Raw genomic sequence first — 4712 nt, forward strand, 5'->3', positions numbered from 1 at the left:
CAGCAATGAACTCTGGATTGTCGAGATCATCTTGTTCCATTGCTTGAGACATTGATTGGACATCATTTGCCTCTTCTTCTGGCTCCATCTCATGTAACCCCATCATCTTCATTGAGCATTTAGCTGCAACTTTAGAGCAGCCATCATTCTTTAGATCCTCTGCCCCATCTTCGAGCTCCTTCATCAGCTCCCCTAGGACATCAACAGCCTTTCCCATAAGGTTGACAACAGTACTTCTACGTTGGGCTGTCAGAGAGATATCTTTGGTCTTTGCCCTAGAGGAGGACACAGTATTCTCCTTGGCAGATTCTTTAGACTTGTAGTTTCTTTTAGGATCAAAGATGGGCTCCTCAATGCCTCTTCCAAATGGCCCAGACTCAAGCTCCAATTTCTCACGTTCATGGATTAACGTGCTTGTCCAGCCTTTTATGGTTGGGAATGTTCGGGTAACAGGCCTCGATCGAAGCACAATCCTATCCACATAGCATGGATACAAAATGAAAGCTAGCATTAGTAAAGTTCATATTTAAAATATATTTATTCAAGGTTAATAAATTACTGAATTTAAAACTTACCACCAGAAATGAAATTGGGCCAGTGAATGGTTTGTCCTTGTTTCGAGCCCAAGTCTTATGGGCATCGAGTAGGCAGTCAATCACATACCCACACCAATTATATTCTCTGACATTATCAATGTCATGGATGACATCTTCTATCTGTGTGTGCAAGTACCCGTCCCCCGAAGGATTGATCAAAATTGTGTCAACCAAGATCAGGAATATCTTCCTGAACTTCTCCCCTCCACAGATATCACTTAACATCATATCTGTAAGGATTTGTGCACCCATGTTAGACCTCTTACGACCAACAGACTCAGCAAGCTCGTTTATGAATTTGTTTTTCCTTTGATGTCCATTATCCTCTAACCTCACACTACCATTTGGCAACCCCAATGTTGCCCGAACATCATCATACCCAATGTGTAATATACCACGTTGGTATACTACACCGCATGTATCTTGATCAAAATGATCAAGAATCTCAAATGCGAGCTTCGCTGGGATATAGTTTAACTTGAAATGCAAAAGGCTGCCAAAACCCATATTCTCCACAGCATCTCTCTGATCAACATTAAGCGATTCAATCGCTTCAACAAATTTCCTTGGTCCTCTCTTAAGACAGAGAACTCTCTGGGCAGAAGGTCTACTGGCATCACCTTTAGCATTATTACGAGCAAACTTTTTAGCTTTCCCTTGTTCTTTTCTAGCATCATTCCCTTGTACCCCACTAGGTAAAGAACATTCTGTTTCCCTCATTCTCTTTTTTGCCTGACTTTCATCATTACCCCCAGTTGTTTGATTCAAAGTCATCATTTCTGAAAAAAAAAGAGGACTATATTAATCAACGAATGAAATGACAAGTTGTATTAAATCAAACCATAATGACAGTTTTAAAATTTAACCTTGCAGCTCATTAATTGGGGTAATGGTTTTTTGCATAGCGTTCAATTTGTTGTTGGCTGCATCATCATCATCATCATCAACAAAAAATACAATTAATACTAGTTAACTACATTCTGTTATCATCATCAATATTTTAGAACACAAAAAAGCTTAGAATTCACGTTTTACCTTCCAGAGCTGCATCCAATATCGATATAGACAAGCCTTTGGCTATATAAAACATACAACACATTACAAATTAGACAACGGGCAAGGTCTAAGCACAGCAACTAGGTTATATGAAAACATGTTATTTCCATTACTTCATCTTATCAATTTAATACTTCATTAAAAAGGATATGTAGTTCATTTGTATGTGCAAACAACACAGCAGTCAAGTTCAATCCTAAAACCCTAAACCCATAAACCACAGTAAATAGGTAGTTCATAATTAGAGTATGTTACTTCATTATTATATTTTATTACTTCATTTTATCAATTTACCACTTCATAAGTTTATTTAGTTCATCAGTTAACTTATTTAGGTCATTGCAACTAATATTTATTTTAAAACAAACCTTTGTTCGCTGTGTGTTGCTGCTTATCATGCTTATATTTTGTCCTTCTTTCATCATTACCAAAATCACCACCAGATTTTTGCTTCAGATTTATCATTTCTGAAAAAAGGACGACTATTTTAGTCAATGAATGAAATGACATGTTGTATTAAATCAAACAATAATGGCAGTTTTGGAATTTAACCTTGCAGTTCATTAATTGGGGTAATGGTTTTCTTCATAGCCTCCAATTTCTTGTCGGCTGCATCAACATCATCATCATCAACAAAAAATACAATTAATACTAATTGACTACATTCTGTTATCATCATCAATATTTTAGAACAAAAATAACTGAATAATGTTATTACTTCATTTTTAGAGTATGTTACTTCAGTATAATGTTTTATTACTTCATATCAATTCATAAACCCTACTGTTTAAACAGAGCATTTATATTACTTCATGATCATAATTTATTACTTCATCCTATTAATTTACTACTTCATTGAAAAGAATATGTAGTGCAAACAACACAGAAGTCAAGTTCAATCCTAATACCCTAAACCCACACAACATTCATAATTAGAGTCTGTTACTTCGTTATGATGTTTCATTACTGCATTTTACAAATTTCTATTACTTCAATATCATAACTTATCACTTCATCTTAACAATTTACTACTTCATGTAATAGAATATGTAGTTCATTTAAATGTGTAAACAGCGCAGCAGTTAAGTTCAATCCAAAAACCCTAAACCCATATAATACAGTAAATAGATAGTTCATATTTAGAGTCTGTTACTTCATTATAACGTTTTATTACTTCATCTTATCAATTTACTACTTCATCAAACATAATATGTAGTTCATTTGAATATGCAAACAACACAACAATAATATATCACATAATTAAATAGTATATTCAGTTAATATGCAGTTAACTTAATCATATGAATTCAATATTTCATGCATCTATGCTTTAAATTCATTTTTTACCTTCTGTGTGAGGGATTTCAGAAGAAATACTTGCATTCTTCTTTTGGGAAGTGTTACCTATTCATAACAAACACAGGATTAATATGCAACATATCATCCACAATTATAGATAGTTCACTTGGAATACTATGTTACTTCATTATTAAGTGTCATTGCTTCATTTTTAGAGTCTGTTACTTCAGTATAATGTTTTATTACTTCATATCAATTCATAAACCCTACTGTTTAAACAGAGCATTTATATTACTTCATGATCATAATTTATTACTTCATCCTATTAATTTACTACTTCATTGAAAAGAATATGTAGTTCTTTTGTATATGCAAACAACACAGAAGTCAAGTTCAATCCTAATACCCTAAATAGGTAGCTCATAATTAGAGTATGTTACTTCATTATGATGTTTCATTACTTCATTTTACAAATTTATATTACTTAAATATCATAACTTATTACTTTATCTTAACAATTTACTACTTCATGTAATAGAATATGTAGTTCATTTAAATGTGCAAACAGCGCAGCAGTTAAGTTTAATCCTAAAACACTAAACCCATACAACATATTTATAGGTAGTTCATAATTAGAGTGTGTTACTTCATTATAACGTTTTATTACTTCATCTTATCAATTTACTACTTCATCAAACATAATATGTAGTTCATTTGAATATGCAAACAACACAACAATAGTATATCACATAATCAAATAGTATATTCAGTTAATATGCAGTTAACTTAATCATATGAATTCAATATTTGATGCATCTATGCTTTAAATTCATTTTTACCTTCTGTGTGAGTGATTTGAGAAGAAATACTTGCTTTATTCTTTTGGGAAGTTTTACCTATACATAACAAACACGGAATTAATATACAAGCTATCATCCACAATTATAGATAGTTTACTTGGAATACTATGTTACTTCTTTAAATACATGATTAACTTCATTAAATATCAATACTTCAAAACAGATATTAAACCTATACTTCATAAAAATCAATACAGTAACTGCAGTCTTCTTTCGATAATATTTGAGTTTTTATACCAAACAGTTTTTATACCTTCTTCCTCATCAGATTACTACTTCATAACAAATAGTTTTTATCAAATTACTAGTTCATAACAAATAGTTTTTATACCTTCTTCCTCATCAATTTTTCTTCCAATAACTGATGTCTTCTTTCGATAATATTTGAGTGTTGCTTTCACTAAAATCAGAAACAAATTTAAGAATTAGATGTTCTTCAAATAGTTCTGCTTTCACTAAAATCAGAAACAATTATAGATAGTTCACTTGGAATACTATGTTACTTCATTATTAAGTGTTATTAATTCATTTTTAGAGTCTGTTACTTCAGTATAATGTTTTATTACTTCATTTCATTCATAAACCCTACTGTTTAAACAGAGCATTTATACCTTCTTCCTCATCAGATTACTACTTCATAACAAATAGTTTTTATCAAATTACTACTTCATAACAAATAGTTTTTATACCTTCTTCCTCATCAATTTTGCTTCCAATAACTGCTGTCTTCTTTCGATAATATTTGAGATCCGCTTTCACTAAAATCAGAAACAAATTTAAGAATTAGATGAAGTAAATTAAGAATAAGAACTCTGGAAAGGTTCAAGGTGTATTACCTTCGCCGGATGTTCTGCCAGAACGTAACTGGCGTCCACTGTTGGTCGACGACTTCCTTGTGTCA

Source organism: Salvia splendens, chromosome 3, assembly GCF_004379255.2.
Source record: "Salvia splendens isolate huo1 chromosome 3, SspV2, whole genome shotgun sequence".
Lineage (NCBI taxonomy): Eukaryota > Viridiplantae > Streptophyta > Magnoliopsida > Lamiales > Lamiaceae > Salvia > Salvia splendens.